Source organism: Muntiacus reevesi, chromosome X, assembly GCF_963930625.1.
Source record: "Muntiacus reevesi chromosome X, mMunRee1.1, whole genome shotgun sequence".
NCBI classification, from domain to species: Eukaryota; Metazoa; Chordata; class Mammalia; order Artiodactyla; family Cervidae; genus Muntiacus; species Muntiacus reevesi.
In genome coordinates, this window is record NC_089271.1 from 51,049,909 (window position 1) to 51,071,279 (window position 21,371).

General features: G+C 45.9%; 2 long non-coding RNA genes across 2 annotated transcripts in view; both read left to right on the forward strand.

The window, feature by feature from the left end:
* The window catches only part of LOC136153860 (uncharacterized), a 198,999-nt gene that overhangs the window by 13,034 nt on the left and 164,594 nt on the right, over window positions 1-21,371 (forward strand). The gene's annotated exons all lie outside the window — the stretch shown is intronic.
* The window catches only part of LOC136153866 (uncharacterized), a 29,890-nt gene continuing 23,527 nt past the window's right edge, over window positions 15,009-21,371 (forward strand). Inside the window, exons 1-2 of the long non-coding RNA XR_010660449.1 lie at window positions 15,009-15,455; window positions 18,061-18,136. This is a non-coding gene — a long non-coding RNA (uncharacterized lncRNA). The remainder of the gene's footprint in view (window positions 15,456-18,060; window positions 18,137-21,371) is intronic.

The window sequence follows — 21,371 nt, forward strand, 5'->3', positions numbered from 1 at the left end:
GGGCCCTAACAGAAGCAGAAGATGTTAAGAAGAGGTGGCAAGACTACACAGAAGAACTGTGCCATAAAGATCTTCACGACCTAGATAATCATGACGGTGTGATCACTCACCTAGAGCCAGACCTCCTGGAATGTGAAGTCAAGTGGGCCTTAGGAAGCATCACTATGAACAAAGCTAGTGGAGGTGATGGAATGCCAGTTGAGCTATTTCAAACCCTGAAAGACGATGCTGTGAAAGTGCTGCACTCAACATGCCAGCAAATTTCGAAAACTCACCAGTGGCCACAGAGCTGGAAAAGGTCAGTTTTCATTCCAATCCCAAAGAAAGGCAAGGCCAAAGAATGCTCAAATGACCGCACAATTGCACTCATCTCACACGCTAGTAAAGTGATGCTTAAAATTCTCTAAGCCACGGTTACGTGAACCGTGAACTTCCAGATGTTCACGTTGGGTTTAGAAAAGGCAGAGGAACCAGAGATCAAATTGCCAACATCCGCTGGATATTCGAAAAAGCAAGAGTGTTCCCAAAAAAATCTATTTCTGCTTTACTGACTATGCCAAAGCCTTTGACTGTGTGGATCGCAATAATCTGTGGAACATTCTGAAAGAGATGGGAATACCAGGCCACCTGACCTGCCTCTTGAGAAACATGTGTGCAGGTCAGGAAGCAACAGTTAGAACTGGACATGGAACAACAGACTGCTTCTAAATAGGAAAAGGAGTACGTCAAGGCTGTATATTTTCACCCTGCTTATTTAACTTATAGGCAGAGTACGTCATGAGAAACGCTGGGCTGGATGAAGCATAAACTGGAATCAAGATTGCCGGGAGAAATCTCAATAATCTCAGATATGCAGATGACACCACCCTTGTGGCAGAAAGTGAAGAAGAACTAAAGAGCCTCTTGATGAAAGTGAAGGAGGAGAGTGAAAAACTTGGCTTATAGTTCAACCTTCAGAAAACTAAGATCATGGCATCTGGGCCCATCACTTCATGGCAAATAGATGAAGAAACAGAGGAAACCGTGGCTGACTTTATTTTCTGGGGCTCCAAAATGACTGCCGTTGGTGATTGCAGCCATGCAATTAAAAGACGCTTACTCCTTGGAAGGAGAGTTATGACCAACCTAGACTGCATGTTAAAAAGCAGAGACATTACATTGTCAACAAAGGTCCGCCTAGTCAAGGCTATGTTTTTTCCAGTGGTCATGTATGGATGTGAGAGTTGGACTATAAAGAAAGCTGAGCACTGAAAAATTGATGCTTTTGGACTGTGGTGTTGGAGAAGACTCTTGAGAGTCCCTTGGACTGCAAGGAGATCCAACCAGTCCATCCTAAAGGGGATCAGTCCTGCGTGTTCACTGGAAGCACTGATGTTGTAGCTGAAACTCCAATATTTTGGCCACCTGATGGGAAGAGCTGTCTCACTGGAAAAGGCCCTGATGCTGGGAAAGATTGAGGGCAAGAGGAGAAGGGGACGACAGAAGATAAGATGGTTGGATGGCATCACTGACTCGATGGACATGGGTTTTGGTGGTCTCCGGGAGTTGGTGATGGACAGGGTGGCTTGGCATGCTGTGGTTTGTGGGGTTGCAAAGAGTCAGACACGACTGAATGACTGATCTGAACTAGACTGTGTAGGCTGCCCAGCTCCTCTGCCCATGGGATTCTCCATTCAAGAATGTTGGAGTGGGTTGCCATTTCCTTCTCCAGCGGATCTTCCGAACCCAGGGATTGAACCTGGGTGTCCTGCTTTGCAGGCTGACTCCTTACTATCTGAGCCACCTACAATAATAACATGACAGGGACAAGTGGCAAGCTAAGATCCTGCTGGCTCATTGATATTGGACAGCACCCAAGAAGCAGGTGGTATTACTGCCCTCATTTTTGCCTTTGGGAACTGTAACCCACAGAAGAAGAGTCAGCTGTCCTGGTTCTCCAGGTGCCTCCAAGAGTGTCCCTCCGTTCAGGTCTCAAGTCTGTCAGATTGTTGTTTGCACACTGGTTTGCAGGATGCTTTCCTATCCCCAATAGGAGAAGGAAATAAAATAATGGGAATGAGGGTAAAGTCAAAGTGTAGTCACTCAGCCCTGTCTGACTCGTTGAGAAGCCCTGGACTCTAGCCCGCCAGGCTCCTCTGTCCATGGGGATTCTCCAGGCAAGAAGACTGGAGTGGGTTGCCATTCCCTACTCCAGCAAATCTTCCCGACCCAGGTATTGACCCTGGGTCTCACAGGGATTGTACCAAGGTCTCCCGCATTGCTGGCAGACTCTTTACCATTGGAGCCGCCAGGGAAGCCCAAATGAATGTAAAATAGCCTGCAAACTTTAAAAAATGTATAATAACATGGTTATTACAATAAGATGCTAAATGAAAACGGAGAGGACCACATAGAAAACGATTCATCCACTGTATCAGTATTGTGACAGAACACAATTATAAAGTAAAGCACCTGGAACAAATCAGGTACTTTTCATTGGGTCTACAGGTACATATTGAGAACAGACTGCTGGTCATTTCTTGGTTGATACTGCAAATACTGGTGTGAGTAAAACAAGCAAAAGATATATATAGTACCTGTTCTTAGACAGTTCTATTATATTTTCCCTTCAGGTAGGGGAATCAGAGATGAGAAATTTAGCTCTGGGAACTAGCTGAGAACACAGACTGACAGACAACAGAATTCATTTTCACTTCTGAAGACTCTCACGGGCACTTGCTGGCTACACAACATTGGGCTCTGAGTGTGGGGAGGAAAAGATGTTTTCATCAGTCCCATCTCCTGCAAGGAAAAGGGAAGCCGTTTGTTATTAGGGGAACGATGTTTGTGAATCACAGGTAAGAGAAAGGTCTTATATTCAGAATACGTAAGGAATTTTAAAGTTGCAAAGGCCAAAATATATTGAAGGAGGAGAGATCCTTTTGCCAGGGATTAAGGTGTGGAAGGAGATACCAGAAAGGGGCAGCACCTGGGCATTTTCAGGGTGATGGACGTGGCCTGTTCCTGGTCATGGTAGTGATCACTGGGATTCGCCATGTGTCAGATCTCAGAGAGCTTCACACCCAAAGACAAGGAGGCCAGGACTTGCCTGGTAGTCCAGTGGTTAAGAATGTGCCTGCCATAGAAAATTAACACACAGAAATTCCTTACATTCCTATACACTAGCAATGAAAAATCAGAGGAATTACGGAAACAATTCCATTCACCATCGCAACGAAAACAACAAAATACTTAGGAATAAATTTTGCTAAGAAACAAAAGACCTGGATACAGAAGACTATTAAGATAAAACTGATGAAAGACATCAAAGATAGCACAAATAGAGAAATCTACCATGGTCTTGGAGTGAAGAATCAATATAGTGAAAATGACTCTACTACCAAAGCAATCTATATAGATTCATCACAATCCTGATCGAACTACCAATGGTATTTTTCACAGAACTAGAACAAATAATTTCACAGTTTGTCTGGAACCACCAAAGACCCAGAATGCTCAAAGCAATCTTGAGAGAGAGGAATGGAACTGGAGGAATCCACCTTCCTGACTCAGACTATACTACAAGGCCAGAGTCATCAAGATGGTATGGTACTGGCACAAAGACAGAAATATAGATCAGTGGAACAAAACAGAAATTTCAACGATAAATCCCTGCACCTATGAACACCTTATCTTTGACAAAAGAGGCACAAATATACAATAGATGAAACACAGTCTCTTCAACACGTGATTCTGGGAAAACTGGTCAACTATGTGTAACAGAATGAAACTGGAACCCTTTCCAACACCATACGCAAAAACAAACTCAAAACGGATTAAAGACCTAAGTGTAAGACCAGATACTACAAAGCTCTTAAGAGGAAAACATAGGCAGAAGACTCTCTGACATAAATCACAGCAAAATCCTCTAGGGTCCACGTCCCAGAGTAATGGAAATAAAAACAAAAATAAACAAATGGGACCTAATTAAACTTAAAAGTTCTTGAACAACAAAGGAAACTATAAGCAAGGTGAAAAGACAGCGCTCAGAACAGGAGAAAATAATAGCCAATGAAACAACTGACAAAGAATGACTCTCCAAAATATACAAGCAGCCCATGTGGCTCAATACCAAAACAATGAACAATCCAATAAAAAGTAGGCTAGTGACCTAAGCAGACATTTCTCCAAAGACATAGAGATGGCTAATAAACACATGAAAAGATGCTCAGTATCATAGATTATTAGAAAAAGGCAAATGAAAACCACAATGAGGTATCATCGCACGCTGGTCAGAATGGCCATCATCAAAATGTCTACAAACAATAAATGCTGGAGACGGTGGGGAGAAAAGGGATCGTTCTTTCATGGTTGGTGGGAAAGCAAACTGGTATAGGTAGTATGGAGAAGAGTGTGCAGATTCCTTAAAAAACTGGGAATAGAACTGCCATATGACCCACTGCTGGGCATACACTCTGAGGGAGCCAGATTTGTTTGTTTCTTTCAATTTATTTTTATTAGTTGGTGGCTAATTAATTTACACTTCTGTAGTGGTTTTTGCCATACATTGACATGAATCAGTCATGGATTTGCATGTGTTCCCCATCCTGATCCCCCCTCTCACCTCCCTCCCCATCCCATCCATCTGGGTCATCCCAGTGCACCAGCCCTGAGCACTTGTCTCATGCATCCAACCTGGGCTGGTGATCTGTTTCACCCTTGATAATATACATGTTTCAATGCTATTCTCTCAGATCATCCCACCTTCTCCCACAGAGCCCAAAAGTCTGTTCTATACATCTGTCTCTCTTTTTCTGTCCTGCACATAGGATTATCCTTACCATCTTTTAATATTCCATGTATATATATATGCATTAAAATAGTGTATTGGTGTTTATCTTTCTGGCTTACTTCACTCTGTATAATGGGCTCCAGTTTCATCCATCTCATTAGAACTGATTCAAATATATTCTTTTTAATGACTGAGTAATATTCCATTGTGTATATGTACCGTAGCTTTCTTATCCATTCGTCTGCTGACGGGCGTCTAGGTTGCTTCCATGTCCTGGCTGTTATAAACAGTGCTGTGATTAACATTGTGGTACACATGTCTCTTTCAGACCTGAAATAGACACATGTACCCCTATGTTCACTTCTGCACTGTTTACAATAGTTAGGACATTGGAGCAACCTAGATGTCTAATAGGAGACGAATGGATAAGGAAGTAGTGGTACATATACACAATGGAATATTACTCTGCTATTAAAAAGGAACACACTTGAATCGGTTCTAATGAGGCAGATGAACCTGGATCCTGTGATACAGAGAGAAGTAGGTCAGAAAGAGAAAGACAAATACTTGTATTAATGCATGTACATGGAATTTAGAAAGGTGGTAGCAATGATTCTGCATGCAGGGTAGCAAAGAAGAGAGAGACCTATACAACAGACTTTTCAACTCGGTGGGGGAAGGGGAGGGTGGGATGATTTGAGTGAATAGCATTGAAACCTATACATTACCATATGTAAAATAGATGACCAGAGCAAGTTCAATGCATAAAGCAGGGCACTCAAAGCTGATGCTCTGGGACAACCCAGAAGGACAGGATGGGGAGGGAGGTGGGACCCCCGGTTCAGGAATGGGGGCACACATGTATAGCTGTGGCCAGTTCGTGGTGATATATGGTAAAAGCCATCAGAATATTGTAAAGCATTATCTCCAACTAAAATAAATTAATGATTAAAAAAAATCCACCTACCAATGAAACGGACAAGCGTTCAACCCCTAGTCCAGGCAGATTCCACGTGCAACAGAGCAACTGAACCTTCCTGCTCCTACTACTGAAGCCGTGAGCCTAGAGCTCATGCTCTGCAACAAGAGAAGTCTCTGCACTGAGAAGCCCGCGCACCACCGCTAGAGAGCAGTCCTTCTCCACAGCTAGAGAAAGCCCTCATGCAGCAACAAAGCCTCAGTGCAGCCAACAATAAAGAAATAAATAAGAAAGAGAACCAGGCCGATCTTACTGTATGTTCATTTGGAAAATCCAATGGTAGACACGGAAGTAGGTGCATCTCTATATTCTTTGAATAATCATATCTTGGGGGAAGCTTAACAAAAATTACATCTATGTTATGTTAAAACTAGGGCATGTTAAAACTGTAGCTAGGCTATGTTAAAACTTTAGATCGGCTTCCCAGGCACTGCTGTTTTCTAGAGAGCGACTTTTCTCAGAGAACTTACTTCGAAATTTTAGTAACCGCAACTGCGGCCTCCAGCGTGTTGAAGGGCAAGAAACAAATGACGTTAGGAAGACACGGTTCAAATCCTATGAGTTGCCTGTGACCGACCACAGGCTAGGATGAACACACATCCCAGAAAGAGTCTCTTCACATTTCAGTAACTAAAACCTGTATTTCAACCCCTTGGTTCAGTTCTTTAGGGCCACTGCTGGCCCCTTAACAACAACAAAAAAAACACTTAGTGTGAAACATTTGGAAAATGGCCTTAACCCAATTCACTCCCAACCTCTTGTCACATGTCACAAGGAGTCTCTCACAATGATATTTCTTCATGTAGAAAGCCAATTCCCAGATAAGGAAAAGAATTCACACACACACACCTTGTGAGGAAATACTGAGATTTTAGAAACTGACTCATAACTAACCTGTGGTTTATCATGTTTACTCTTCTTCTTCTACCTCCATCCACTCTGAGAAATGAATATTTGGCCATGCTATCTGATTTGTCCACCAAGTTTGTCGTACCACACACCTGATGTTAATAGTGAGCCCACACACAAAGGCATTAATACCAGTCAGACCTATTGAAGTCGGCTACCTGGGGGCAGGGAGGTGGCGAGGGCAATAAATTCATCATCTCCTCTCCTACACCACCCCATGCCATTTCATTTCCTGCAGTCTCTTGGCCCAAATGAATAAAGATATCGCACCAAATCTCTCCTTAAATCACAACTGCCTCAAACTCTCTTCGTTATTTCACATGGCTTCTGAGGCCAGGGAGCAGATTTTACTTGAGATGAGTAAAGCTAGAGAGACAGCCCACTGGCTAGAGATTTTGTTTGGGAGGTGATGTTTGTCAGTGTATTGCTCACCCACTGTGATGAATAAAGTAAAAGTCATCTTGGCTTGGCTCTGGTGCCCGGTTTTTGAGGTGTTAGCCACTAGATGGCGGGCTAGAAAGGTACTTGAATACTTGATTGAAGTTATCAGTAGACTTTCAGTTGAGTTCAGTTGCTCAGTCATGTCCAACTCTTTGTGACCCCATGGACTGCAGCACGGCCAGGCCTCCCTGTCCATCACCAGCTCCCGGAGCTTACTCAAACTCATGTCCATTGAGTCGCTAATGCCATCCAACCATTTAATTCTCTGTTGTCCCCTTTGCCTCCCGGCTTCCATCTTTCCCAGCATCAGGGTCTTTTCCAATGAGTCAGCTCTTCACATCAGATGTTCAAAGTATAGCAGTTTCAGTTTCAGCATAAGTCTTTCCAGTGAATATTCAGGGTTGATTTCCTTCAGGATGGACTGGTTTGATCTCCTTACTGTCCAAGGGACTCTCAAGAGTCTTCTCCAATACCACAGTTGAAAAACATCAATACTTTGGCACTCAGCTTTCTTTATCAGGTCTGTACATGTCTACTGGGAAAACCATAGCTTTGACTTGACAGGCTTTTGTTGGCAAAACAGTGCCTCTGCTTTTTAATATGCTTTCTAGGTTGGTCATAACTTTTCTCCCAGTAGACTTTAAGGGGATTGTATTACCCAGCATAATGGGGTTGTGGGCGGGGGTGGGGGGCAGTTTCTTCATCCAGTCAATTGAAAAAGCTTAAGAGCAGGGACTGAAGCTTCCTGAGCATGAAACAGTTTAGCCTCAAGAATACAGCCTGAGGAACTTTGCATGAGGCTCAAAGTTGCTGGCCTGTTCTGCAGATTTGGGCCTCCAGACAGTAACTTGGGTTTCCAGCCAGCTCACTAATATCTAAGGATGTCAGAACTGTCAGCACCCATGAGCCCATGATCCAATTCTTAAAATAAGCCTCTCCCTATTGGCTGTGTTTCTCTGGAGAAGCCTGACTAATACACCCCCAATATGTCACATCTTTCTCAATCCAATCCAAGACATTGACTGAGTCACTCTATCATCCCACACCAGATGCTGTGCATTAAAGAAGCTGATAGATAGAGGATACAGCCATTTATTCAGTGCCTTCCACCTGCCAGGTCATGGGTGCTAGGTGTTTTATATCTGTTATGTCCACTAGGTCTCCCAATAAACCTCACCAACAGGTAGAGTTACTGCCATTTTACAGATAAGGAATTTGAGGCTGAAGGAGAGTGACTGGGCTGGTACGGCCTGCACTGGAACCCAGCTTGAGTGTAAACTGTGAACTGTGGGATGGAGGAAGATGACATGGGGAGAGGAGTTTGGGCACAGGTCCCAGATTGTTTCTATGCCATTAGGAGAGCAGGGAGACATCACACCCTTGTTATCAGTCCTGGGCATTCCGTTGCCATAGGAGCAGCCCCAATCCATCTGAAGCGAAAATTACCAGGAACAGCATCATGCACGCAACAGAAGATGAAGTCCGTGAGTGGTTTCCAGGTGGGAGAGGTGTAACAGAAAACCCAGCCTCCTGGTGAGGGTTCATCTAGTTGTGCGGGAAAAGCTCAGGGCTGTGGCTGAGAAGGAAGGAGCCTCTAGCGCTGGACACAGATGTCTAATGTGACCTTGAAGTGCTTTGTGAAGCTTGAAGGTAAGGCCTGACCTGTAATCTGCCCTGTGACAACTCAGTAGTTGTTACACCAGGGAAGGTGCCAGCACATCTCTACTAACCCCATTCCATACTCACAAAAACAACCTGCTCAGTTCAGGTCGTTATTCAGAATAATTCACCCATTTTCAGGTGAGGCTGGTATGGCACAGTGAGTCAATTTAAGTTCTCAAGATGTGATGATAGCAAGGGGGAGAACTGGGTGCAAGGAAGGTTGTCTAGAATCAGAGCTAGTGTCCGTACCCAGACACTGTATTGTGTCCTCATAAAAGGGAGAAAAGTAAGAAAAGAAAAACAGAAAACGAAGAAAAAAGATAAAAGGAGACCCATGATGCTTACTGTATTGCAGCATCCACCCTGGACTGTGAGTCAAGGGAAAACTTCTCAAAGAAGATAATCAGAAAGGTAACTGACAATCACACAACATGAAGTCAGGAGACAGGACAGGCTCAGGCACAGTGTACATGTACACGGAGAGCAGTGAGAGAAGAAAGGAGGGCACGGGGGAGGGTAAGGAGTAGAAGTCGCTATGGGAGCAAGAGGAAGATGAGGAGAGCAGAGTTGACAGAGCTCCTGTGGACTTGCCCAAGGACGCTGATCAGCACCTTCAAACCATCCATCTTGCTGACGGCAGCCTGAGTGGAAGTTACACCTCTCACCCGTGAAATGAAGTATCCGGGCTCTCCGAGCTGTATTCATCCCACAAGTATCCCCCCAGCGCCCACCTGGTCATCAATGCCCTCAGCACATTGCTGAAAGCAGCCATAGCCTAGGACAGAACCCAGTCTCAGGAGGTAAAGGACTGCCCAAGATATAGAATAAAGGGGAAGCCAAGTGGGACGAGAGGGACACTAGACACTCCTGTCCGAGTGGGGATAGAAGACAGGATGTCCCTCAAGCGCTCGAAGGAACAGAAATGTGAACCTAGAATTTTCAGGGTTCACTCACTGGCAATTCAGTTGAGAAACAGCTGCTATGATGGTGATGCACTAGGAAGGGGAAAGGCGAGTGTTACTCTGGTACAATAAGGTTCTGGACAATGTGGGAATAAAAGACAGGAAGAGCCCTGGACCTATGTCAACTGAGCCGAGAGGTTTGCTCTAGCCACTCTTTCCTGTGTGCTGTTTGCAGATACAAATTGACAGCATATCAACAGCGGCACTGCTCTGTGTCCCTCACCTTATCAACACTCATAAGATGGTGATCGTGTTCTGAGCAGCCGTGGGGCCCAGACTCCCAGACGGGTGCTTTCCAGACTTTGTGAGCACAGGAATGTTTCATGCAGCAAAAGGGTCCTCAAGGAGCTCACCGTGGGGTGTGCAGGGAGCCAGACTGAAGACCATGGTGAAACAAATGTGATGAGAGCCTTGGTCTCAGGAACCAGAGGAGATCGGGATCAGAGGGTCAGGAATGGGCTTACCTGGGCGTAGCATAACATATATATTGTCCACATTTGCAGACATTGGAACCGAGGATCAGAGAGGGTCAGCATCTTACTCAAGGTCACACTGCTTGGTAGTGGTCCTGACCGTTTTTCATCTATGTGGGTTAAAATGTGAAGATTTCTGCCCTATTCATTATACCACTCTCTCTCTCAATGTTGTCACCTATTTTAGCTCACAATCACCACGTTACACATTCCCTTGGCTCTGTGTCCTCACTTATTAAATAAATAATCTGCTGAGAAAAGTATAGATTTCCTGTTAGCACATCCAGTCTGTCCACTTTATAAACAAAATTTCCTTGCAGGGCACATTGGCCTCACCCAAACTGATGGTTTACACTGAGTCTGTGTTGCACCCATATGCAGGGTAAAGAAAATGTATCACTGGGATCTGTAGTTTTACTTACCTATTTCACACAGTCTCAAGCATAATTTGAAATGTAGCCAATATTCAATTAAAAACAGTAGAACCACCTCTTTCCTAAAATGACCAGTCATGAAAGAGTTCATTCAATGTCAGTACTTTCTAGACAGCAGACTAAACTCCTTGCATAGGGAGTTGAGGAAATTCATTTCCTTAAGATATGGAAATCCTTTTTTAAAAAATATATTTTCACTATTGCTCGTTCACTGAGAGACTTAAGCAAGCAAAGCCACTTCACCTTTCTGTTTCTGACAAAACAAGCAAAGCAACCCTAACACACAGGTGCATAGACTTATGTAATACACCAAATAGAGATATGTCAAATATAAAGCAATTGTATTGGAAATACAGGGGCTTCCCTGGTGGCTCGGTGGTAAAGAATTCACCTGCTAATGCAGGAGACTAGGGTTTGATCCCTGGGTCATGAAGATCCCCTGGAGTAGGAAATGGCAACCCACTCCAGTATTCTGGCCTGGGAAATCCCATGGGCAGAGAAACCTGGTGGGTAGAGTCCATGGGATCACAAAAGAATGGGACATGACTTGGGGACTAATCAACAACAATCGAAATACAAATGGAAACCCCTAACTAATCATATATCTGAATTTCTGACCACAGCAGAGGTCTACTGTCCAGGATCAGCTCTACTCCAGGAAACCAGAGAACCAAAGACACCTTCCTTTTTAAATTACTATACACTGCCACTGGACGATTCAGGAGATGAAAATTTTCAAACACATTGCACACCAAGGCAGGACTCAAGGAGACTATTAAAAGTATGTACTTATGCCTATGTCACATCAAGATCTAACTCACACACTCTTGAGAAAGAACACCTGTGATGATTTCAATATGGGAAACATTTCCCCCTGAAAATACTTCATTATTTTGTCTCACTTTGTGACGTGGGACAGGAGGAATGGAGGAAGGTGATGCCAAGGAAAGAGTCTACTTCTGAACCTGGTGAACACCGATTTGACCCCAGTTATCCTGGTCATCGACTGATGTCCACAGGATGTTTCGATATTGTTTTTCAAATGCCAATTAGCAAGGAGAGAAAGAGAAATGCCACATATAGACTGTCCATTCTCTTCATGGGGTTCTCAAGTACTTCAAGGCTGTATATTGTCATTCTGCTTATTTAACTTATATGCAGAGTACATCATGCGAAATGCTGGGCCAGATGAAGCACAAGATGGATTCAAGATTAATGGGAGAAATATCAATAACTCCTGATATGCAGATGACACCACCCTTGTGGCAGAAAGCAAAGAACTAAAGAGCCTCTTGATGAAAGTGAAAGAGCAGAGTGAAAATCTTGGCTTAAAACAACATTCAGAAAACTAGGATCATGGCATCCAGACCCATCACTTCATGGCAAATAGATGGGGAAAACAATGGAAACAGTGAGAGACTTTATGTTTTGGACATCAAAATCACTGCAGATGGTGACTGCAGCCATGAAATTTAAAGACGATTTCTCCTCAAAAGAAAATCTATGACAAACTTAGACTACATATTAAAAGCAGAGACATTACTTTACAACCAAGGTCCGTCTAGTCAAAGTTTTGGTTTTTCCAGTAGTCATGTATGGATGTGAGAGGTGGACTATAAAGAAAGCTGAGTGCGGAAGAAGTGATGCTTTTGAACAGTGTGTTGGAGAAGACTCTTGAGAGCCCCTTGGCCTTTGGGGAGATCCAACCAGTCCATTCTAGAGCGAATCAGTCCTAAATATTCATTGGAAGGACTGATGCTAAAGCTGAAACTGCAATACTTTGGCCACCTGATGAGAAGAACCGGCTCATTGGAAAAGACCCTGAAGCTGGGAAAGACTGAAGGTGGGAGGAGAAGGGGACAACAGAGGATGAGATGGTTAGATGGCAGCACCTACTCAATGGACATGAGTTTGAGTAGGATCCGTGAGTTGGTTATGGTCAGGGCAGCCTGGTGTGCTGCAGTCCATGGGGTAGAATAGTCGGACACGACTGAGCGACTGAACTAACTGAAGACTGTCCAACCGCCATCTGATACTGAAGAGGTGGGGCATCTGCGGAAAATAACTGTCTTGAGACAACACGGATCCCACTTGGCTAAAGAGGATTCTGGTCCTGTGACACGAAAGCACACCTGGTGGTTCCTAGAGAGATCGATGTCTGCCTCTGCGTCTGTCCCTCTCTCTACCCGTGGCTCTCACACGTTCTTTCTCAGGATCAGGTTCTCAACAGCAGGACGCCAATGCAGTGGCTCCCATCCTCAGCCCAGGCGAGAAGCTGGGAGTGGGCGGGGCTCGGCCTCCCATCCTTCGTGCGTGTGCAGTAGAATGGTAAAGACCACCGAGAGGAGTCCTCCAGCGTCCTATAGAGCCTACCCGGCCTTGAGCGGGGAGGAGTCTGCGGGCCTGGTTTTAAGGTCACAAAGATGGGACATTTACCGCTCCGCTCCTATAGAAGGACCTTCCTGCGTATTCCCTGCGTTGTAGTGGACTGATAGGGAGCCTGGAATGGCCTGAAGCAAAGTAGGTTCCTGCCTGGGGACGGCGGCAGTAGGGCAGGGGGGATTCGGAGAAGAGGAGTTAGTGCCCGGCCCTCTCCACCGCTTGCCCAGAGCGCATCTCCCAGCAGCTTGGAGGCTAGGAGGAACCATCGCTGCCAGAGTCGCAGGAAGGGTTTCATTCCACACAGATGACAGCTGGTGATGGTCGTCTCTTGGGGTTGGAAGGCGGGGGCTTCTCCCTGTTTGCCTGCTAATTTGTGTTGTCGCCTGTCAACGTGAGGAGCAGCTCCTGTTAGTTGAATGTTTTTCTCCCGATTGTTACTAGTAACACCCTAGGAAAGAGTAAAAGCAAACGAATAGAGACACTGACTGTATTTCTACCGATTGCAATTGGGAGATCACCACAGACCTGATGATCAGACTGTCAGCAAGGTGGTTTTGCATTGTACTTCATTCCACAGAGAGTAGTAGAGAAGTTACAGTGGGGACCTTTGCAGGTGGGAAAAGATTTAGGGGGAATCTCGTCGACAAAAGAGGAAATGATGATCTTTGTGACTAACTGGTTTCAGGAGAACTGACTTTTAATCTCTGTTCCTAGTCATGAGACAGAAAACAAGGAGTTGGGTGATCTGTGTCTGCCCTTTAATGACAAGGAGGAAGGTCTGTACTTGACCTTGTAGTAGGTAAACCCAGGAGTCACTGGATACTTTGGAGGAGTCTTACCGAAGTCTGACGGGGAAGGGTGGTTCTTTCCATTAAGTCATTTTGGGGACAAGAAAGTCTGCAGAGATTTCTTCTCTGTGGCTTTGATTAACAGCTCAAGTGAAGTTGAACTTTGTCAGCATGATAAATATGAGCATCTTTCATGCCAGTCCCAGTAGATAAGTATAAAAGCAGAGAGGTTCAAACAGCCCCCACCTTCTAAAATTGGATTATAATTGCTTTAAGTATAATTGTTGCTGTAGATCAAGGGTGAATCAGCTATAAGTATATACATATATCCCCTCCCTCTTGAACCTCTCTTCCACCGCCCAACCCCACCCCTCTAGGTCATCACAGAGCACCAAACTAAGCTTCCTGTGCTATACAGAAGCTTGCCACTAGCTCTGTATTTCACACATGGGAATCTGTATATTTCAGTGCTACTCTCTCAATTCAATCCAACCTCTCCTTGCCTGCTGTGTCCATAGTTCTCTTGTCCATGTCTGAGACTCTTATCTTGCCCTGCAAATAGGTTCATCAGTACCGTTTTTCTTAATTTCACATAGATGTGTTGATGTATGATTTTTTTTCTCTTTCTGATTTATTTCACTCTGTAATGCAGGCTCTAGCTTCATCCATTTCACTAGAAATGACTCAAATTCGTTCTTTTATAACTGATTAATATTCCATTCTATACATGTGCCACAACATCTTTATCCATTCATTGACAGACATCTACGTTTCTTCCATATCATGGATATTGTAGACAGTGGTGCAAGGAACATTTGGATACATGTGTCTTTCTGAATTATAGTTTTCTAAGGGCGTATTCCCAATAGTGTGATTTCTGGGTCATATGGTAGTTTTATGGGCTTCCCTAGCAGCTCAGCTGGTAAAGAATCCATGTGCAGTGTGGGAGAACCCTGTTCAAATCCTGGGTCGGGAAGATCTTCTGGAGAAGGGATAGGCTACCCACTCCAGTATTTATGGCATTCCCTGGTGGCTCAGACAATAACAGATCCACCTGTAATGCAGGAGACCAGTTTCGATTCCTGGGTTTGGAAGATCCCCTGGAGGAGGGCATGACAACCCACCTCAGTATTCTTGCCTGGGGAATCCCCATGGGCAGAGTAGCCTGGTGGGTCACAGTCCACGGGGTTGCAAATAGTCGGACACAACTGAGCAAGTTAGCACAGCACAGTACGTGGTGGTTTTATTCGCAGTTTTTAGAGACATCTCCACACTGTTCTCCATAGTGGCTGTATCAGTTTTCATTCTCACAAACAGTATAGGAAGATTCCCTTTTCTCCACATCCAGTCCAACATTGTGTGTAGACTTCTGATACGGACCATTCTGACCGCTGTGACAAGATACCTAATTGTGGTTCTGATTTGCATTTCTCTCCTGATGAGCGAGGTTGAGCATCTTTACATGTCTTTGTTGACAGGTTCCGTTTTTACTCTGGAAGTAATCGACACCTGAACATCTCTGTATAGTTCTCAAAAGGTTTTTTTTCTTTTTTTTTTTTTTTTTGGTAATCTAAATAAAGGCAGCAAAAAGGAGTCATTATCACAGAATACGATCATCATCCTCTTCAGTTGAGGAAACTGAGTCACAAAGAGTGTAAGTAACTTGCCCAAGGTCGCAGAAGGAATAAGTGGTGGGACCTTGATTCAAATCTAGGTTATCTGTGTCTTCATCACCTCCCAGCTCGGCACCACACAGTGATGGTTTCCAGATCCACACATCAGGCTCAGCACTCTCTTCCTAACTACAGACTTCCCTAGTCAACTGACAGGTCTGCAGGGAGACTGCACTCATCAAGTGCTAGGCACCTTCTGGGACACCGGAGTTGCCTTCACAGGGAAGAGAAGTGTAAGACACAGTGGGTCCCACAGGCCTCTACCCACCCCCTGGGGGGAGTGAGGTGCTACAGGTGAAGATTGGAGGTTCTAAAGGGAGCTGTATCTCTGAGAGACAGGCTGATGGTCTGCCGTTCTGCATGCATGTGACAAGAAACACTTGTTCCTTTGAGTTTATTTTTCTTTACAGTTGACAATACATACCACATGGTGAAAATACACAAAGCAGATATGTAAACCAAGCAGATATAAGGATAAGTAGATACATTCCCATTTTATTGACGGAGTACCTGACAGGAAGACAGCACTTCTTTGTAAAAGGAGAACATTCTCCTAGACTAAAGCAATGAAACAGGAAATGAGTCTTTTTCTTAATTATCAGTCTTATTCTCCCTATCACAGATGAGGCATCATGGGCACAGAGAAGTTAGGTCAGCTCCCCCAAGTCGTTCTGATGGTATGTGTTTGAGTCCCACAGGCAAGGAATATTCAACATGTCTAAACTGCGCCCATCTCCCCGACTCCCCACACAGCTGCACCTCCTTTACTGTTACCTGACTCAGTGCAAGGTAGCTTTCTCCCCAGCTGCTTAGGCCAGAGATCCTGAAAGTCATCCTTGCCTGCTGCCTCTCTCTCACCACACTCTCAGTCTTCAAGCCTCATCTCTCTGCCCCCTCAGTCTAAGTAAGATTCTGTTCCTTCTCTCCATCAGCACAGTGAGTTCCCTAGGCCAGGTCACCCTCCTCTCTCTCCTTGACATGCACCAGCAAACCTGATGCTTTCCAACACATGCTCTGTCCTGCTGCCTGAGGAAGGGAAGGTTTCTTCAGTGCAATCTGGGCACACCAGCCCTGCTCAAAGCTGTGCAGGGATGCCTGCTGCTCTTAGGATACTGTCCAGCCTCCTGGACTTGGTGCAGCAGGTCTGTTCTGCCCCCAAATGCCTGATCTTCACCAGACCCCCTCCTTCTGCTCCATGTCCTACTTGATATTCCAGCCACCCAGATCCCTCTGGTCATCAGATGGCCAGTGTGCTCACTCGTACTCCCGAGGCCACCCCCCACCCCGTCTCGCCCCCTCCCCACCCACCGATTTCACAATCTCATTCCTGCCTTTGCCTCCATCTTCACATGCCCTTCCTCCCTCCTCATCTGCCTGATTCCTTCTTAGGTTCAGATGTCAGGCTGGGTAGAGCAATTTCCATTTTTCCTGGTGAGTACCTGGATGAAAAGTCACAGTTAACAGATTTGATATCTTTACCAAATGGAAGGTGGTGGAGATTTCACTGTGAATCCCTGCTTCACGATGAGCTGATGCAAAATGCAATCTGATGGCAGAGTTTGCCTGGGAAAGGCTTCCTTGCTAAGAATAGGATGCAGACAGAAAAGCTCTCCTCTTGCTTTATATGGGCCCATTGTTGTGGTTGAATGTGGCCTTTGGAATTTGGTCACAGTGTTGGAAGCATAAAGGGATCCAGGTTGACCACCAGCTTCACAGTGAGGAGGGATAAGCCGAAGCATGGACATTTCAAAATGTCACTTTACGGTGTCAGTGACCCAGTACACGGAACAGGACTTGAACTGCCCCTCCCAGGCACTATGTTTTGCTGAGATTTTCACTAATTTTCACTCTATAGCCTGAGTTCCTCTTAGGACAAGATGAAGTATATTAACACGTCCTCCTTATGCAGGCGTTTGATTTACTAGTCCCTGTGGTCATCGGGGAGGCAAGGATGAGCTGCCAGCTCAGTTCGGGGACCCTCCTAGGGAATGTCACAGCACCTTCTTGCAGCTCCTCAGGTGTCTCCACCTGGTGCCATCAACCCACGGAGGGAACTGCCAGTTCCTGTGATGGCCAGTGGAGGGAGCGACCCCACTGCTGCTTCTACCTGCTACAGATTCACCTGTGATGACTGACTTCATTCACTACAACTCCTCTGAGCAGAACACACCTAAATATGAAATGAAGTGTGTGCCTGTGGCATGTAACGCCAACTACATAGTTGGACACAGCACCAGTTCCACCACCTAACCCCAACCCCCACCCCAGCTAGAGGATGGAATATACGCTCGAGTGCTCTGGCAAGCCTCCCTCCCCACTGATGTGTCCGTAACACAGGGCACAGTGTAAATGACATCTGAAGCCTACTTATGGAGCTTGTGGGAGCTGGGCATGTGGGGTTTTATTCCCCACAGACCCAGAGGGCTAAGGATGAACCCCAGCCTTCTCACAGACAAGGAAGCAAGCTGAAAGAGCTTAGGTGTCTGATGCAGTAAAAGCTGGATCTGGGAATCACGCCCTCGTTCCTCTTGAGTGCAGAGCCAGTCTTCTCTGCAGTGACCACAACATGCGTGGCTTGTGTTTCAGTTACCGAGATGCAGATGTTGTTCCATGAGAGGAGAGCCACCATCCTTCCAGCCTCCTGTCCACTTGTGAAACACAGGTACGCAGTAGGGCAAAGCCACCCTGAAAGGTCCTAAGCCCCTTTGCGTGTGCGCCTTAGGAGGAGCTGCCTGGCAGCCAAGAAACTGGAGTCCACTGGTAGGAAAGGTTTGCTCCAGAGGCAACACCAAGAAGGACTTTTAAGTTCCCCTGCAGAGAGGCACTCTGCCATATCAGAGAGGCTTTGCAACCAGCCCCCACCCCAGTTATGTCTCCACCAGTCTCACTCTATTTATCAGATATAAGGAATTGGGAGGCATGCCAAAGCACAAGAAGAGTTTTTAGTGGCTGCGGACAGCACTGGAGCTGACCCAGCTGCCATGGTGGTCTGGAGACCACTGGGAATGAAAGTCTGTCTGGCTCCACCTGTGACCAGGTCTGTGCCCTTCTGCTCGTGTGTGTGTAAACTGTGGAAGGTCAAAGTGCCACCTCAAGAAACACCCCACCCCGAGAATGTGTCCTGACCAGGGACCCACACCACATCCCAGCCCCGGACATATGGCAGGTGTCAGATGCTCTCTTCTGTGTTCCCAGAGTTCTATAATTTAAATCCTGCTGTCGCTTTTCTCACATAGCACGTGGCAGTCATCTGCTTGGTGGTGACAGTCCCCATCATCCATAACCAATCTGGTCGCAGTAGGAGGAGACATAGAGTCTGGTCCCTGCTTAGAACTGCTTCCTCAATGAATGAAGGAGTGGGACTCAAGGTAAATACTCAGTCAATATAGCGTAGCTCTTCGTGGACCAGTTACTTTTGTGTTAATAATGACACAGGAGAATGGAGTAAGCAGGACATCTGTGGAATCAGATTCTTTTCTCTTTAGAGACGGGGGAGGACTGCATGTTGCATATGGCCCCTAATTCTGGAAACTCCTGATCAAATAGGCAGCAAGTTTCATTTCACACGTGTGGGTCACTCTGTTGCCCCATCAGCCATAGTTGTAGCCCCAGAGTGGAACTGGAGTCAAGATCCTGAGAGAACCAGTCAGGTCACTGAACATTTCCCAAGGACCAAGTGGCAGTGTAGGTCCCGCAACTGTGTCCAGACGATGGACTGTTGAATGAACTCAGGCTGCTAGTGGAGTCTGTGACACTGTGCCTGGAGCACAGGCGTCTATGGAGTTGGGGACACAAGCACAGGTAGGAAGGGCGTGTCGAGTCCAGGGGAAGCCGTCAGCCTCACTCGGAGCTGCCCCTCGTGTGTCCTCCTCACACTTTGTTGCCCCAGCTCAGCTGTCTCTGCTGTCTCCCCCTGTCCTGCCTCTGCCTCCCTCACAGGCCTGGCACAGGCATGTCCATCAGCACCTCTGATCCATGTTTGTCCCCGCTGGTCCACTGACAGAGCAGATGCTTACCCACTGCAATGCCATCTGGTCCCCACTTTCCGTTTGCTTCTAGTTGCCCCAGCCTCCTGGCTGTCTCTGCCCCCAACATTTATCCCCACTGTTTGCTCTTCTGCAATATCCTGACCCCAGATGTCTGCTGTGCTGACTCCTTTCCCCCTTCAAGTCTTTGTTAAAATATCAGGTCCTCAATGAAGCCCAACCTGGTTGCTCTGTTCAATACTGTGACTTGCAGTTCTCCCCCTTGCTGCCCACACTACGAGTCCCTTACAGGACATTTATCTAATCACAGCACCACCACCTTCTAACACACTGTAGAATGCCCTGGGTTGTTATGAGGAGGGTTTACTGGGTGCCTCCTACCCCTACCCCTTCCCCTTCGGGGAGAGTCAAGTCCAGCACAGGGATTTCTGTTGTCTGGCCACTTGTATCTGGCACAGGGAGCCCAGAAAAGCCTCGTTGAATATTTGCTGCCTGAAGCAATGTGCCTGCCTCTCTGCTAGACTGTGAGACCCCTGAGGGTCCAGTTCTTCTCGTCCTGGGGGCAGGCCCTCCCTCCATGCAGGGAGAGGGCCTCAAGTTGCAGCTGCCTCAGTTTCAGCCACACCTCCAGCCCAGCAGCTCCGTGACCTGGGACTCAGGAGTCACCCGGCTTCACTTCAAACTGCAAACACTTGTTTCTAAAGGAATGTAGGTATTTTCAATGTTTAGACTTTACTTTGGGCCTCAAGGTTTTTGGCACCCACATTGAGTACGAATTGTTGCAGTTTGTGAAACACAAGTTCACTATTTTTGATGAATTTGGTTGTGCCAATGTGAAACAACAAGAAACACACTGGACTGTGAAGTCGAGTGGGCCTTAGGAAGCATTGCTATGAACAAGGCTGGTGGAGTTGATGGAATCCTGGCTATTTCAAAAGCTAAAAGCTGATGCTGTGAAAGTGCTGCACTCAATATGCCAACAAATTTGGAAAACTCCATAGTGGCCACAGGACTGGAAAAGGTCAGTTTTCATCCCAATTCCAAAGAAGGGCGACGCCAAGGAATGTTCAAACTACTGCACAACTCCACCCATTTCAGATGCTAGCAAGGTCATTCTCAGAATCCATCAAGCTAGGATTCAACAGTATGTGAACAGAGAAGTACCTGATGTACAACGTGGATTTAGAAAAGGCAGAGATACCAGAGATCCCACTGCCATTATCCGTTGGATCATAGAAAAAGCAAGGGAATTCCAGAAAACATCTATTTCTGCTTTATTGACTATGCCAAACCATTTGACTGTGTGGATCACAATAAACCATGGAAAATTCTGAAAGAGATGGGAATACCAGACCACCTGACCTGCTTCTTGAGAAACCTGTATGCAGGTCAGGAAGCAACAGTTAGAACTGGACATGGAACAACAGACTGGTTCCAAATAGGAAAAGGAGTATGTCAAGGCTGTATATTGTCACCCTGCTTATTTACCTCATATGCAGAGTACATCATGGGAAACGCTGGGCTGGAAGAAGCACAAGCTGGAATCAAGATTGCTGGGAGAAATATCAATAACCTCAGATATGCAGATGACACCACCCTTGTGGCAGAAAGTGAAGAAGAACTAAAGAGCCTCTTGATGAAAGTGAAAGAGAAGAGTGAAAACGTTGGCTTAAATCTCAACCTTCAGAAAACAAAGATCATGGCATCTGGCCCCATCACTTCATGGCAAATAGATGGGGAAACAGTGGAAACAGTGGCTGATTTTATTTTTTTTTGGGGGGGGGGCTCCAAAATGACTGCAGATGGTGATTGCAGCCATGAAACTAAGAGATGCTTACTCCTTGGAAGGAAAGTTTTGACCAAACTAGACAGCGTATTAAGAAGCAGAGACATTACTTTGTCAACATAAGT